At 37.4% G+C, this 17,046-nt stretch overlaps 1 non-coding gene across 1 annotated transcript; it reads right to left on the bottom strand.

The window, feature by feature from the left end:
- Positions 1 to 2,136: 2,136 nt before the first annotated feature.
- LOC141682167 (small nucleolar RNA R71) lies at positions 2,137 to 2,243 on the bottom strand. The gene has a single exon (XR_012559569.1). It is a non-coding gene; the product is annotated as a small nucleolar RNA R71 (small nucleolar RNA).
- Positions 2,244 to 17,046: the final 14,803 nt, after the last annotated feature.

Genomic DNA, 17,046 nt, shown 5'->3' with positions numbered 1-17,046 from the left:
ACTGACAATCTTGGTGAGAGAATTACTCCTTCACACCTTGAGAAAGTTGAAGCTGTGAAGATTGTATTGTTGAGTGGCATTTATGACAATTTATTACGCTCCACAAAGTTTTGAATTGGTGTAAAAGTACTCAAGTTGTTGGTATTTTAATGTGTTTTCTAGTGTTTTTGTATTTTCAGGCATTATCTAGGTAATCAGGTGAATTAGCGTTATTTTGGTGCTAATTTGGTGTTAAGGTGGTGTTGGAATAAAAGCTCTTGGGAAGACGGCTCAAATCAGCAAGAAAATGAAGAAATCAGAAGTTGATCCAGGGAATCTGCACGCCCGCGCTGTGATAGCGCGCAGCCGCGCCAGGTCAAATTTAAAGAATCTTGTTTTTACTCTGATTTTAATCCAGAAGACTTCTACTCTGTATGGGGTTTCTATATATACATAATTAAGCTTGTTTTTCAGAGGAGACACATCAGAGCACAAGGAGAAGGAGTAAAGAAGACCGTTTTAGCACAATTCAACCAAGGCGAAGAAGACCTAGTTTTAACTTATGATTCTTTGTTTAAATTGTAATGTTGGATGCTAGTTTTCTTATTCTTGAACCTATACTCTTGTGTTACACTTTGTTTATTATTCATTTATAAAGACTACATTTATTATACCATTCTTTCATCGGAACCCACGTTGATGATGAGTCCGATTATGGGCTAATCGTTATCGTGGGGTTTTAGCGGATTTAATTATGGATTTCTTTTGTTGAATTGTTTGATACCTAAGTGTGTGGTGATAGTATGATAGCCTAATATTGGTTGTGCTTATTTGTCTTATGAGCGTCACGAACTTATAGGATAACTTGTTAATTCTTAATGAAGCGAAAGTGAATTTAAGGGTTTAGAATTTGCCATGCTAGCATAGGTTCATTTGTTATTGTTTTGCATGATTCGTAGGTAATTTTAACCATCTTACTTGCCCTATGTAATCAAGATAGATAACTTGTGTGTTAAACCGTTATATTGTCAAATTCTATAGACATATAGGGTCTCAATATAATTGGTGTCTATTCAGCTTCTATCTCTTTTGTGGATGTCTGGTAGTATGGTATTCGTGCAACGAAAGTTGGCGTTTATCAGTTTCGTGTTATCTGATTAGTGTCATCACCATTACATGCTAAGGTTAAGAATGAAAAGACTATTGAATGAAGTATTTAATGAAGTTAGAATCCAATGTTTGTCATATATATTAATTCAACCATATTTATTCTCTTAGTTATAGTTGTTAGTTAAATTCTTAGTTATAAAACAAACTCCATTTGTTAATCATCTTAGCATTGAATAATAGCCATATCATTGTTGCATAAGTGCATAGATTACAAGTTAACCTAAACCAATCTCTGTGGGAATGAATCTGATTTATATCTTATACTACTTATGAACGCGTATACTTGCGTGAATTTTAGCATGTGTTTAGCGACTAACAAGTTTTTGGCACCGTTGTCGGGGGCTGCAGTGTTAATTTTTTGTTTATGTGTTTGTCATCAGTGGTCGTTAAAGTTTATTGACCCGAACATTGTTACTTATGTGTTTCCTTGTCTTATTTCAGGTACTCTAGCAAACGTATAAGCATAAGCGTTCGCGGTCTAGTAAGAGAACTATGGATAAAGCCGAGGAAGAAGTTGTAGTGGTTCGAAGGGATGTTTTTGAGGATGAAGAGAAGATAGAAGAAGAAGAGAAAGTTGGGGAACCGGTTTTAGTAATGATGGGGGATCAAGTAGAAATTCCTAAGGTTTTGATGGACTAATCTCAGCCTAAGATCAATGATATTCAGTCAAGCATTATTAGGCCAGCCATCTCGGCTAACACTACTGAGATCAAGTCAAACACGATTCAGATGATACAGAACTCAGTTCAGTTTGGGGGTTCTCCTACTGAAGACCCCAACATGCACATTAGGGATTTCATTGAGATATGCGACACTTTCAGGTTCAATGGTGAGACTGAAGATGTTATTAAGCTACGACTCTTCCCATTCTCTATGAGGGATAAAGTAAAGTTCTGGTTACATTCTCTGCCACCAGGGTCTACCACCATATGGGAGGATCTTCCTCAAAACTTTCTCACTAAATTCTTCCCTATGGCGAAGACTGTTGCAATCAGGAATGTTCTTACTCAGTTTGCTCAGCAAACTGGTGAATCTCTGTGTGAGGCTTGGGATCGATATAAGGAGATGCTAAGGAAGTGCCCACACCACGACATGCCTGATTGGATGATTATAAACTGTTTCTACAATGGATTGGGTGCTACTTCTAGACCCATGCTCGATGCAGCATCAGGAGGAGCCTTGTGGGCTAAGAGATACAATGAAGCTTATGAATTGATTGAACTGATGGCTGCTAATGAATACCAGAATCTTTCCCAAAGAATGACTCAGGAAAAAGTAGCAGGAATTCTGGAGTTGGATGCATCAACTACTATAGCTGCCCAACTTAAGGCTTTGACGATGAAGGTGGACACTTTGACTAATTATGGAGTTAATCAAATCACTAGTGTTTGTGAGCTTTGTGTTGGTGCCCATGAGACTGATCAATGTGCCATTTCTAGTGAATCTGCTCAGTTCGTGAGAAACTGCAACCTGTGCCAGCCACTTATCATCCCAACAACCGCAATCATCCTAATTTCAGCTGGAGCAATGCTCAGAATGCGGTTCAACAGCCTTATCAGCAGTACCCAGCTAAGCAGTACAACCCCCCCCCCCCGGGTTTTCCGCAACCGTAATATGCACCAAGGCAGCAAGTTCAGCTGCAACAAGCTAATGAAAAATCTGAATTAGAGGAGTTGAAGCTTATGTGCAAGAGTCAAGCTGTTTCTATCAAGACCTTGGAGAATCAAATTGGATAAATTGCCAATGCCTTGCTAAATCATCAACCTGGTACACTACCTAGTGACACAGAAGTGCCATAAAAGAGGGAAGCTATGGAACATGTGAAGGCAATCACTTTGAGGTCTGGAAAGGTTGCGAATCCTGAACAAACTCAAGTTTCGACTGAGGAAGCAGGGGCTGAAAAAAAGTAGAGCAGCAAGAAGCAGAAGTGGAACCAAGGAAGACTACTGTTGAGCACACTCATCCTGAGGGTAATAAAGGGGAGAAACAGATCTTTCCTCCACCGCCTTTTCGTAAGCAGCTGCAGAAGAAAAAGCTGGATAAGCAATTTGAGAAGTTTCTAGAGGTGTTCAAGAAACTTCATATCAACATACCTTTCGCTGAGGCTCTTGAGCAGATGCCTAGTTACATGAAGTTTATGAAAGGTATTCTCTCTCGGAAAGTGAAGCTAGATGATTTAGAGACTGTCGCTCTCATGGAGGAATGCAGTGTTGTGCTGCAATAGAAGTTACCTCTGAAGATTAAAGATCCAGGAAGCTTCACTATTCCATGCACTATTGGAAAAGTGTCTTATGACAGAAGCTTATGTGACTTGGGAGCTAGCATCAATCTGATGCCTTTGTCAATCTTCAAGAAGTTGAACTTGCCTGATCCTAAACTGACTTATATGACTTTACAGTTGGCCGACCGTTCTATTACATATCCACGAGGTATGTGGAGGATGTTTTGGTCAAGGTTGATAAACTCATCTTCCCTAATGATTTCATAATTCTTGATTTTGTGGAGGATAAGAAGATTCCCATAATTTTGGGAAGACCTTTCTTGGAGACTGGCCAAACCTTGATAGATGTGCAGAAGGGTGAGCTTACAATGCGAATGCTAGATCAGGATGTAACGTTTAATGTGTTCAATGCTATGAAATTTCCTACAGAAAATGAGGAGTGCTTAAAAGTGGAGCTGGTCAATTCTGTGGTTACTTCAGAACTTGATCAATTGCTAAGGTCCGATGCCTTAGAGAAGGCCTTATTAGGGAATTCAAATAGTAAAGATGACGAAGGTGAAGAACAATTGCAATATCTGAATGCTTCTCCCTGGAAGAGGAAGATTGATATTCTTTTTGAATCTCTTGGATTGGAGGAATTGAACAAAGCTCCTAAATGCCTCAAGTCATCTATTGAGGAAGCTTCTACTCTTGAGCTTAAGCCTTTACCTGAACATTTGAGGTATGCATTTTTAAGTTATGCATCTACTTTTCTTGTGATCATTGCATCTGACCTTTCAGGTAGCGACGAGGAGAAGCTTTTGAGGATTCTAAGAGAGTTCAAATCGGTAATTGGATGGACCATAGCAGATATTAAGGGAATCGGCCCTTCTTATTGCATGCATAAAATTCTACTAGAGGAAGGTAGCAATCCTACAGTTGAGCAGCAAAGAAGACTTAATCTGATCATGAAGGAAGTAGTGAAGAAGGAAATTCTTAAGTGGCTAGATATAGGGATTATTTATCCCATTTCTGACAGTTCTTGGGTGAGTCCAGTTCAGTGTGTACCAAATAAGGGAGGTATCATAGTTGTTGCTAATGAGAAGAATGAGTTCAGTCCTACTTGAACTATCACGGGATGGAGAGTTTGTATGGACTACAGGAAGCTGAACAAGGCCACGCAGAAGGATCACTTCCCTCTGCCTTTCATTGACCAGATGCTTGACCGATTGGCTGGTCACGAGTACTACTGTCTTTTGGATGGCTATTCGGGTTACAATCAGATTTGTATCGCTCCAGAAGATCAGGAGAAGACTACCTTCACTTGTCCATTTGGTACTTTCGCCTTCAAACGAGTTTCTTTTGGTCTGTGTGGTGCACCAGCCACATTTCAGAGATGTATGATGGGCATCTTTTCTGATATGATTGGCCAGAATGTGGCGGTATTCATGGACGACTTCTCTGTATTTGGCGATTCTTTTGATGAATGCTTGCAGAATCTTGGGCATGTTCTCAAGAGATGTGTTGAGACCAATCTGGTTCTCAATTGGGAAAATTGTCAATTTATGGTGCGATAGGGCATTATTCTTGGGCACAAGGTATCTAGTAAAGGTCTTGAGGTGGAAAAAGCCAAGGTGGGGGTCATTGAAAATCTTCATCCACCAATTTCTGTTAAAGGAATTCGTAGTTTTCTTGGTCATGCGGGTTTCTATAGGCGTTTCTTCAAGGACTTCTCTAAGATTTTGAAGCCATTGTGCAGTTTGCTAGAGAAAGATGTCCCTTTCAAGTTCGATGATGAGTGCCTTTCTGCTTTTGAGATATTGAAGAAGAATTTAATCATGGCACCTGTCATAACTGCACCTGACTGGAATGAACCTTTTGAGATGATGTGTGATGCAAGTGACTATGCAGTTGGAGCAGTTCTTGGGCAGAGAAAGAACATATTTCATGTGGTCTACTATGCTAGTAAGACCTTGAATGGTGCTCAACTGAATTATACTACTACCGAGAAAGAACTCTTGGCTATTATCTATGGTTTTGAGAAATTTCGATCTTATCTACTTGGGACTAAAGTGACAGTTTTCACTGATCACGCTATAATTCGTTATCTCATCTTGAAGAAGTATTCGAAGCCTAGATTGATCAAATGGGTTCTTTTGCTTCAAGAATTTGAATTAGAGATCAAGGACAGAAAGGGGACTGAAAATCAAGTCGTTGATCATCTATCTCGATTAGAAAACCCTAATGCTACTTCACTGGACAAGACATTGATAAATGAGTCTTTTCCTGATGAGCAGCTGTTTGGAGTGCAAGAGGAAGAACCGTGGTTTGCAGACATTGTGAACTACCTTGTGAGTAACATCATGCCTCCCGACTTATCATACGCTCAAAGGAAGAAGTTTCTGCATGAAGTGAAGTGGTATAGGTGGGATGAGCCATTTCTTTTTCGACAAGGAGCTGACCAAATCATCAAGAGATGTATTCCTTACAGCGAAACCGGGGGGGGGGGGATCTTACGAGATTGCCACTCAATGGCTTATGGAGGAAACTATTGTGGAGAAAAGACATCAACTCGCATTCTTCAAGTAGGTTTCTTTTGGCTAACCTTGTTTAAAGATGCTTATCAGTTCCTTTTGAAATGTGATCGATGCCAACGTGTGTGTTGTGCATATGTTGTGTACTTGACGATTTCACAAACAAAACACCTAAGTAGATTTTACTTAGTGATATAATGTAGCACTCGACGGATAAGAATTTTAGTCCCGACGGATAAATCTGTATAGTCTCGACGGATAATGATTTATTATCCATCGAGTGAGAAGCTTATGTAATAATGAGTCTGTAGCACATTTCTGCATACACCTTTGTATAGATTCTGTAGTAGCATATAAGTCATGTTGACTTTAACTAGATATGCAGAATAGGTTGATTAATTGTACATAGATGATGTCTTGTAATTCTGCATAAGTGAAATGAAGTCAAGTGCCTGATTGCTACCCGGCGGATAACCTACAAAGCACCCGACGGATGATCAACAACCCGACGGATGATTAACAATCTGACGGATGATCATGAACCCAACGGATAAAGAATTCAAACATCAGTTGACAGTGACAACTGGTCACATGCGTCGAGATGTAGGAAAATGGAATGAGGAAGCCTATTAACTGGGTAATAGAGAACAAAGTAGCAAAGCATAAAAACTGATAGTTTTTATAATGATTCTATCCTTTGACTTTGTAATCTTGGTAATATATAAACCATGAAGTAGCAAATAGAAACTAAGATCTGAGATACAAAAAGTGAGAAACATTTGTAAGCAGAATTATTAGTATTTCTCTGTATTCTCAGTAGTTCAAATTTGTAAGCAGCTGTGAGCATTCTTGCACACAGAGTTCTCTCGGTATAATATATATATCTGGTGGAATTGTTTAAATCCACCAGAAAGTTTTTAAAGACTCTTGTTTTTAATTACTTATGTTTTGATTCACTTAATTTTTTATTCCGCATTGTGCTAATCAAAACACTTATATTTGTATTCGAGTTTGAACATTTTTATTTTAAGAAAAAGGTTCAAGAATTCCATTCAACCCCCCTTCTGTAATTCTTGATATATTGTTAAGGGACTAACAGTGTGGGTAATATGCCTAAGAAGGATGAGATGCCTCTTAATGTGCTTCTCGAGGTTGAAGTCTTTGATGTTTGGGGAATTGACTTTATGGGGCCATTTGTCTCATCTTGTAACAATCAGTATATCTTGTTGGCGGTTGATTATGTGTCAAAATGGGTTGAAGTTAAGGCGTTTCCAATGAACGATGTAAAGGTGGTGCTTAATTTTCTTCACAAGCAGATATTCACAAGGTTTGGAACTCCAAGAGTCATAATCAGTGATGAGGGGTCGCATTTTTGCAACCGCAAGTTCATCGCTATGATGCAAAGGTATAATGTGAATCATCGCATTGCTACGGCTTATCTTCCTCAGACAAATGGTCAAGCTGAGGTGTCTAACAGAGAGATCAAGTGCATCTTGGAGAAAGTTGTGTGTCCATCGAGGAAATATTGGTCTTTGAAGCTTGATGAAGCTGTTTGGGCGTATAAAACAGCATACAAGACTCTGTTGGGAATGTCACTGTTCCACTTGGTTTATGGTAAGGAGTGTCCTTTGCCTGCGGAGCTCGAGCATAAGGCGTATTGGGCTTTGAAGAAGTTGAATCTTGACATGGATGCAGCTGGAAAGAAGAGGATGCTTCAATTGAATGAACTCGACGAGTTTCGAGTTCAAGCTTATGAGAACAATAAAATGTATAAGGAGAAAGTTAGGAGGTGGCATGATAGGGGTCTGGTGCTTAAATCATTTATGTCGGGGCAACAACAAGTTCTTTTGTTTAACTCCCGTCTCCGTCTTTTTCCTAGGAAGTTGAAGTCAAGATGGTCAGGGCACTTCATAATCAAAACTGTGTTTCCACATGGAGCGGTCAAAATTTTCGAGAATGATCTTGGCCAAGCATTCAAGGTAAATGGTCAGAGCTTGAAGCATTACTATGGTGACACGGAAAACCGCGAGGTGGTTAGTGCTATTTTATTGTCCGTTTGATCTCGAGTTTCTACGTCGAGCTAATGACGTAAAATAAGCGCTTCTTGGGAGGAAACCCAAGTTTGTTGTATATTAGTAGGTAGAGGAAGCAAGAAGAAATGATAAAATCATAAAAAAATCAGAAAAGGAAAAAAAATTCAAGACCAACTTCAGTAGCCAAGTGCGCCCGCGCTGATCTTGCGCGTGGTCGCGCTGTTTTTCCAGAAGGTAAGTGTTACATATTGAATTCTCAATGATCAGAAGAACCACATGATCTGGCTGTTCGGGTGTCATCAGTATCTGATGTGTCGTCAGGATTTGACACATCATCAGCATTTGGATGTCATCAATATTTGAAGACAGTTAGCCTGGAAGATTTGTTATGTTCCTTGTATTGTGAAACAGATATCTTTTACGTCTGAGTTATAGGACTTTATCTATTCAGTTGAAGATATGTATCAGTTTCAGTTAGCTTTTAATAATGCATATCTTATATTGATTTGTTGTAGTTGTGTAGTATATAACCACAGTTTAGGTCATCAGTTATTGTATCGATCTCAAGTATCATTCGACCTAGCAGCTCTCAAGAACATCAGTATTTCTTGAGAGAGATTTGTAATAGTTTTTATCAGATATATAAAAAGCTGTTATATTTTATTACGTGTTCGAAACATTTATACAATTGTATCTAACCCCCCTTAAACAATTGTATCTTCACTGGGCAACAATTGCTACCAGAGCTCACTAATAAACTTTGAATCAGAAATGATCTAAACATGTCTCTGAACAAGTATGAAAGTATCAAAATTCCCATTCTGAAAAAGACTGAATATCCTACATGGAAGGTAAAGGTGCTCATACACCTCGAAGCTACAGATCCAGATTATCTCGACGTGATTAATGATGGACCATACATGCCAACAAAACTGGTGCATGCAACTCCTACTGTTGTTGAACACTATCAGCTAAAGGAGAAGAGTGAGTGGACACCAGAAGAGAAAGTAGCTATGCTGAAAGATGCAAAGGTAAGAAACATTTTGCAAAATAGTCTTGATTCTGTGATGTCAAACAGGGTTATAGCCTACAAGACTACCAAAGAGATCTGGGATGCTCTTGAAAGTCAATGTCAAGGAATCATGGCCATCAAGAAGAACAGAAGGGCTGTTCTGATTCAAAAATATGAAGACTTTGAGGCCAAGCCTGATGAAAGTCTCACTGACATATATGACATATTCTTGACACTGCTCAACAATTTGTCATTGGTGGGAAAGGTGTATGATCGAGAGGATTCAAACACCAAGTTTCTAAGAGCCTTAAGTGAAGAATGGGAGACTCAGACTTCAATCATACGACATCAGTATGATTTGGAAATAATTACTCTGGATGAAGTCTGTGGCATGCTGAGAACTCATAATTTGGAAGTCTAGAAAAGGAAGGAGAGGAAAAGTAGCAAAGGGAAATCAGTTGCTTTGAAAGTAAATGATAAAGCTTCAAAAGAAAAGTCTGTTGGAGTTGTAAGAAAGAAGAACAATTTTCCAGAATCAGATACTGATGATTCATCATCAAATCCAGATGATGATACTGATTCTGAAACCGATGAGAACATGACAGATTCTGATGTCATGCAAATGGACGCATTGCTGGTTAAGGGCTTCAGGAGGATGCAATTCAGGAAGTCTAAGAACAACAAAAGCTTCAGGAAAAAGTTTACTGGAGGTGAAAGAAAGTCAACTGGGAGAAAAGATGGAAAGGACTCTAAAGCTGAAAAGGTAGACAGGACAAAGATCAAGTGCTATAACTGTGATGAACCTGATCACTTTGCCACAGAGTGCAAGAAAACAAAGCATGATAAAGGGAAGAACAAAGCCCTGATCACATCAAGCAAGAATTGGATGGACTCCTTTGATTCTGAAAATGAAAGACACATGCTATGCACTGATGGCTAGTCTTGATGATCCTGCTTCTTCTAAGTCTAAGGTACCAACTTCTTTCTTCTCTTTTAATACTAAAGATATATCTGAATTGAAATCTATTCTTAAATCTCTGCATGGTAATTTTAAGAATAAGACTCTAGAAAATGATAGACTTATAACTGAAATTGAGATCCTGAAATCTAGGAATGAACAGTTAGAGTCTGACTTAATAAATCATATAGATTTTGAAGAAAGAATGTGAGAAAGCTAAACATACAGTAAAGATTCTTGAGGCTAGATACAGTATGTTAGAGATAGATTTAGAAAATGAAAGAAAAACCTTTAAGGCCTGGATTGATTCAGGCAAAAAGGTTCATGAGATTATCTCAATGAAAAACTGGAAAGAATGCCTAGGCTATGAAGATGGAGTTAAGGATGTGGACACTGAAAATAAAATTTCCCTTAAAACTCCTGTTAAGTTTATTTCTTCAAAAGCTGATGAACCCAAATCCATCTTTGAAAAGGGTTCAACATCAGTATCACAAGAAAAATTGTTAAGTGATAAATCTCAAAGAAAGGAGAGCAAGGAAACCATTAAGATTGTTAGGAAACAAAAGAACATAGGACTTTTGTCAGCAAAACAATTAAAAAAGAAATTATCTGAGGTGACTGACAAACCTCAAGTAAAAAGTCCTAAAAGGAACAGGAATGGTAAGCAAGGTATTTCTAAGGATTCAAATTACAAGGTTGTTCCCAATGCTCCAAGAAAGACTTGTTTTAACTGTGGAAATACTAATCATCTTGCTATTGATTGCAGGAGGAGTAAGAAATTGAAAATTGCTATTCCTGAGTCTGATGTTAGGGGTAGATCAGTATTTTATGAACCACAAAATCCTTTTTTTTATTGTGGTAGTAGTTGTCATTCAATTTATACTTGTAGCTCTTATCACAAGCCGTATCACAACTATTATGAATCTTTTCCTAAATTTAATAAAGTTACATGTGTGCTTAACTCTCTTGGTTCTACTAAATCTGCTTCTGACAAGACAAATCCTGACAAAGGAAAACCTATTAGAAAAACTCCAGACACACAAAGGCTTAAGTTGTCCACAAAGAGGGCCCAACAAGTATGGGTCCTTCAAAATCCTTCTAATTAATTATTCTTCTGATTCCAGGGTAACAAGAAAAATACACTTGTCTTGGATAGTGGATGTTCAGGACACATGACTGGAAATAAATTCCTGCTGTCAGAATTTGAGAAGAAGGCTAGCCCTGATGTATCTTATGGAGATGGAAATGTAGGACACGCTCCGGGATATGGAAACTTGATAATTGGAAAGGTGGAAATAGAGAATATAGCTCTGGTGGATGGACTGAAGCATAATCTTTTGAGCATCAGTCAAATAATTGACAGAGATTATCATGTGGTATTCTATGACTCACACTGTGAAGTTGTTCATAACAAGTCAAAGAAAATTGTCTTGATAGGATACAGACATGGTAACATATATGAAGCAAGGCTACATGAAAGTCTTGAAAAGGAAGCTACTTGCCTTATCTCTAAGGCATCAGTAGATGAGAGCTGGAACTTGCATAAGAAGCTCTCACATCTTAATTTCAATTTAATCAATGAACTTGCCAAGAAGGAGCTTGTAAGAGGATTACCAATATGCTATACTCAAGTGATGGTCTTTGTGATGCTTGCCAAAAGTGTAAACAAAGAAGAGTATCTTTCTAAAGAAAACCAGAATTCTCTATTTCTGAGCCATATCACATGCTACACCTGGACCTCTTTGGACCAGTGAACATAACGTCTATCAACAAGAAAAGGTACACACTCGTAATTATTGATGATTTCACTATATATACTTTGGTCTATTTTCTACACATGAAAGATGAAACTCCAGAAATTCTTCTGGATCACATAAGGCAAATTGAAAATGGATCCACCCATAAAGTGAAAACTCTAAGATGTGATAATGGCACTGAATTCAAGAACTCGAAAATGGAGGAATTCTGCAAGTACAAAGGCATAGAACAACAATTCTCAGCTCCTGGTACACCTCAGTAAAATGGTGTTGTTGAGAGGAAGAACAAAACCTTGATTGAAGATGGTAGAACTCTGCTAGAAGAAGCAAAACTACCCACTTACTTTTGGGCTGAAGTAGTAAACACAACATGTTATACTCAGAATATCACTCTGATAAACAGACATGGTGTTACTCCTTATGAGATGTTGAAGGAAAAGAATCCCAGTCTCAAACATCTTCATGTATTCAGATGTAAGTGCTTTTTTTTGAGAACTCATACCGATCAGCTTGGAAAGTTTGAATCAAAGCTGAAGAAGGAATCTTTGTTGGATACTCACCATCAAGAGCATACAGAGTTTTCAATCCAAGAACAAACACTGTAGATGTCTCCATCAATATATCTTTTGATGATAAGAAGATTCCTGGCTTTGCAGAAGACACTCATGAAAGTCTAATCTTTGCAAATGAAAATGCATTGTTGGAATCTGGATCAAACTCTAATGAACTGAAAAATCCTGATGATCCAAATCCTGACACTCCTTCAGATTCTGAAGATAATCATTGTACTAATAATCCTGCACATGTTGAGGGGGAGCAACTGCAAGGGTCAGCTGATGGTACTAACACTGAAGAATCATCTCAAGGTTCTTCTCAATCTAATCTCTCAGAATCCAATGTTGATTCAACCTCAGATTAATATGAGTCAAGTCCCAATATCTCATCAGGAGTTAACACAACAGATTCAAGGGGAGCCTCAAATGCATTTGATGAGGCATACAATTCAGGGGGAGCATCTAGCTCCAGAAGGACACTTTCCAGTGCCAGAAAATAGACTAAAGATCATACTCCTGATCTGATCATTGGAAATCATGATGATGATGTAAAGACAAGAAGTGCAATTCAGAATGAATGTTTATATCATAATCTACTTTCAAAAGAAGAGCCAAAGAAAGTAGAAGATGCACTTAAGGATACAGATTGGGTCATGGCTATGCAAGAAGAATTGAATGAGTTTGAAAGAAATGAAGTATGGAAGCTGGTGCCTACACCTAAGAATAGGACAATTGTAGGCACAAAGTGGGTCTTTAGAAATAAGACTGATTCTGATGGAACAATCATCAGAAAAAAGGCAAGATTGGTGGCTAAAGGTTATTCCCAACAGGAAGGTATTGACTCTGATGAGACATTTGCTCCTGTTGCTAGGATGGAAGCAATCCGAATCTTCTTGGCATATGCAGCTGACAAGAAGTTTAAAGTCTTCTAGATGGATGTCAAGAGTGCATTTCTCAATGGAGAACTTGAAGAGGAAGTCTATGTTGTACAACCACCAGGATTTGTAGATCCTAAACATCCTGATTATGTCTACAAACTTGATAAAGCACTCTATGGACTGAAGCAAGCACCTAGAGCATGGTATGAAACCCTTGCTCAGTTTCTACTTGAAAGTGGATTCAAAAGAGGTGCAATAGATAAAACCTTATTTTATCTAAATAAAGGTAAAGATTTGCTTTTAGTTCAAATTTATGTGGATGATATCATTTTTGGATCAACTAATCAAACACTGTGTGATAAGTTTTCAAAGTTGATGCAATCAAGATATCAAATGAGTATGATATGAAAGATGAGCTACTTCCTAGGCTTGCAGATTAAACACACTGATAATGGCATCTACATTAATCAGTCCAAGTACACGAGAAATCTACTGAAGAGGTTTAATATGCAAGAAAATGCAATTGCAAGTACACCTATGGCAACTGCTACAAAACTTGATCCTTATGAAGGTACAACAGTTGATTTCACAGGTTACAGAGGTATGATTGGTTCTCTTTTATATCTAACTACTAGTAGGCCAGACATTATATTTGCCACATGTTTCTGTGCAAGATTTCAGGCAAATCCAAGGGAGCCACATTTAATTACAGTAAAGAGAATTTTCAGATACCTCAAGGGTACTGTTTCACTTGGACTTTCGTATGCAAGAGAAGCTGATTTTGCATTATGTGGTTATTCAGATGTTGATTTTGCTGGATGCAAAATAGACAGGAAGAGTACATCCGGAAGCTGTCAATTTTTAGGAGGCAGATTAGTCTCATGGTTCAGCAAAAAGCATAAATCTATTTCCATTTCAACTCCTGAGGCTGAATATATTGCAGCTAGGTGTTGTTGTGCTCAGTTGTTGTGGATGAGAAATCAGCTAATGGACTATGGATTATCATTTTCAAAACTTCCTATTTATTAGGATAATCAAAGTTCTATTGCTATGACAGGAAACCCGGTGCAACACTCTCTTACTAAACACATAAGTATCAGATATCACTTCATAAGAGAGCATGTCATGAAAGGAACCATAGAGCTTCATTTTGTTCCTACTGATCAGCAGCTGGCTGATATCTTCACAAAGCCATTACCTGAAGCAAAATTTACAAAACTTGTAAATGAACTTGGTATGGTTAGTTGGGACAAATAAATACTTTTCAATTTATATTTGATCAAATCCTGATGTATCCTAAATGTTGTTTTAGATGTTAAGCCAGAAATATTTAATATATACCATTTTATATGCATGATAAATTAAGTGAATTTATTTTCTAATTGTGCATGTACGAATAAATGTATCATTGTTATCATTACATATAAGTCTAAGGAGGCGCACCTTAAAAAGAGATCTTTTGGTTAATTCATTAAGTTAACTCTTCACTGAATAATTGGTCAATCTTCTAGTCTCTTGAAATTCCTTCTCTATCTCTCGGTTATTTAAATGATCTCTCATCCTTAAGTCATTTTACCTCTTCTCATACTCAAATACGTCTCTTCACTTGTGCTTCTCACATACAAATAGCGAATTCAAGCTGGTTTTACTGCTACGACACAAGTGGCGTAACAATTTTTCGAAATGGAATCCAAACTCAATATCCCATCAACAACATTCCAAACGACATATGGATTCAACTTCCAGACATCATCAAAAATGATCTTCTGTTTTTTCCAAAGAGAATTTCATCTCCAAAATCTTAAATAGCAGGAGAAAATCATTTGTCTTGCTGTTTTCTTTGTTGAAAGTAAGAAGAAGAATTAAACATCCTCCATCAATTTCTCTTCACCATCAGCTTTGTCAGGCTTCTTAAACCAAGGCTGTTGATGTTCATCATCTTAGACTAGGCTTATCTTGTAATTTCTTTTGCATGTAATCTATAAATTTCATGAAATGTACTCTTCTGATATATTAATGAAATTTCTTTTGTTTGCAAGTTTAGTCTATGCTTATCTTGTATTGTATGTATGTGAATGTTCGTATTGAAGCCTATTAATCTTTACATCATCTACTTAAATTATATTTCTTGATGATTGTTTTGATTAAAATTGTGGTTTGCTAATAATTTGTGCTACTTTAGTAATCAACTGTTGAATTCGAATCGACATATCTTGAGATTATCAAATCTTGACAGAAGAAAGGTCTCAAAAACTGATGACAGGTCAACAAAGTGGGTCTTTAGAAACAAGACTGATTTTGATGGAATAATCATCACAAACAAGGAAATATTGGTGGCTAAAGGATATTCCCAACATGAATGTATTGACTATGATGATACATTTGCTCCTGTTGCTAGGATGGAAGCAATCAGAATCTTCTTGGCATATGCAGCTGACAAGAAGTTTAAAGTCTTCTAGATGGATGTCAAGAGTGCATTTCTCAATGGAGAACTTGAAGAGGAAGTCTATGTTGTACAACCACCAGGATTTGTAGATCATAAACATCCTAATTATGTCTACAAACTTGATAAAGCACTCTATGGACTGAAGCAAGCACCTAGAGCATGGTATGAAACCCTTGCTCAGTTTCTACTTGAAAGTGGATTCAAAAGAGGTGCAATAGATAAAACCTTATTTTATCTAAATAAAGGTAAAGATTTGCTTTTAGTTCAAATTTATGTGGATGATATCATTTTTGGATCAACTAATCAAACACTGTGTGATAAGTTTTCGAAGTTGATGCAATCATGATATTAAATGAGTATGATGGGAGAGATGAGCTATTTCCTAGGCTTGCAAATTAGACAGACTGATAATGGCATCTACATAAATCAGTCCAAGTACACAAGGAATCTACTGAAGAGGTTTAATATGCAATAAAGTGCAACTGCAAGTACTCCTATGGCAACTGCTATAAAACTTGATCCTCATGAAGGTACAGCAGTTGATGTCACAAGCTACAGAGGTATGATAGGTTCTCTTTTAGACCTAATTGCTAGTAGGCCAGACATTATGTTTGCCACTTATTTGTGTGCAAGATTTCAGGCAAATCCAAGGGAGCCACATCTAATTGCAGTAAAGAGAATTTTCAGATACCTCAAGGGTAATGTTTCACTTGGACTTTGGTATACAAGGGAAGCTAATTTTGCACTATATGGTTATTCAGATGCTGATTTTGCTGGATGCAAAATAGACGGGAAGAGTACATCAGGAAGCTGTCAGTTTTTGGGAGGCAGATTCGTCTCATGGTTTAGCAAGAAGCAGAAATCTATTTCTACTTCAACTGCTGAGGCTGAATATATTACAGCTGGAAGTTTCTGTGCTCAGTTGTTATGAATGAGAAATCAGCTCATGGACTATGGATTATCATTTTAAAAAATTCCTATTTATTGTGATAATCAAAGTGCTATTGCTATGACTGGAAATCTAGTGCAATACTCTCTTACAAAACACATCAGTATCAGATATCACTTCATAAGAGAGCATGTCATGGAAGGAACCATAAAACTTCATTTTGTTCCTAATGATCAGCAGCTGGCTGATATCTTCACAAAGCCATTACCTGAAGCAATATTTATAAAGCTTGTAAATGAACTTGGTATGGTTAGTTGGGACAAATAAATTTCTTTAAATTTATATTTGATCAAATCGTGATATATATTGATCAAATCCTGATATGTCCTAAATGTTGTCTTTATATATTAAGCCAGAAATATTTGATGTATTTCATTTGTATATGCATGATAAATTAAGTGAATTTATTTTCTAAATGTGCATGCGTGAATAAATATATCATTGTCATCATTACAAATCAGTCTGGGGAGACGCGGCTTAATAAGACATCTTTTGGTTAATTCATTAAGTTAACTCTTCAGTTAATTATTAATCAAATCCCTGGTCTCTTGATATTCCTTCTCTATCTCTCTCGGT

This window comes from Apium graveolens, chromosome 8 (assembly GCF_009905375.1).
Source record: "Apium graveolens cultivar Ventura chromosome 8, ASM990537v1, whole genome shotgun sequence".
In the NCBI taxonomy this organism is placed as follows: domain Eukaryota; kingdom Viridiplantae; phylum Streptophyta; class Magnoliopsida; order Apiales; family Apiaceae; genus Apium; species Apium graveolens.
This window is presented reverse-complemented; position numbering and strand designations above follow the sequence as displayed.